This window comes from Otolemur garnettii, unplaced genomic scaffold (genome assembly GCF_000181295.1).
Source record: "Otolemur garnettii isolate 467f Iridium unplaced genomic scaffold, OtoGar3 scaffold00204, whole genome shotgun sequence".
In the NCBI taxonomy this organism is placed as follows: Eukaryota; Metazoa; Chordata; class Mammalia; order Primates; family Galagidae; genus Otolemur; species Otolemur garnettii.
In genome coordinates this window covers 2,530,390-2,530,740 of record NW_003852599.1, presented here as the reverse complement: position 1 = coordinate 2,530,740, position 351 = coordinate 2,530,390, and positions in this window count along the sequence as shown.

Genomic DNA, 351 nt, shown 5'->3' with positions numbered 1-351 from the left:
CAGCTACCCAGGAGGCTGAGGCAAGAGAATCACCTAAGCCCAAGAGCTGGAGGTTGCTGTGAGCTGTGATGTCATGATACTCTACTGAGGGTGACAAAGTGAGACTCTGTCTCTTAAAAAAAAAATACTCAGAGTGAAGAGATGGACTTGTAAAATACAGGCAAATGGAAACCAGAAAAAAGCAGGGGTTGCAATTTTAGTAGCAGATACAATTGATTTTAAACCAACAAAGATAAAGAAAGATAAAAAAGATCATTACATATGGTCAGGGAAACACCCAACATGAAGAGATTTCAATAATTAACATTTATGCACCCTACCAGAATGCTCCTCAATTCATAAAGCAGACCC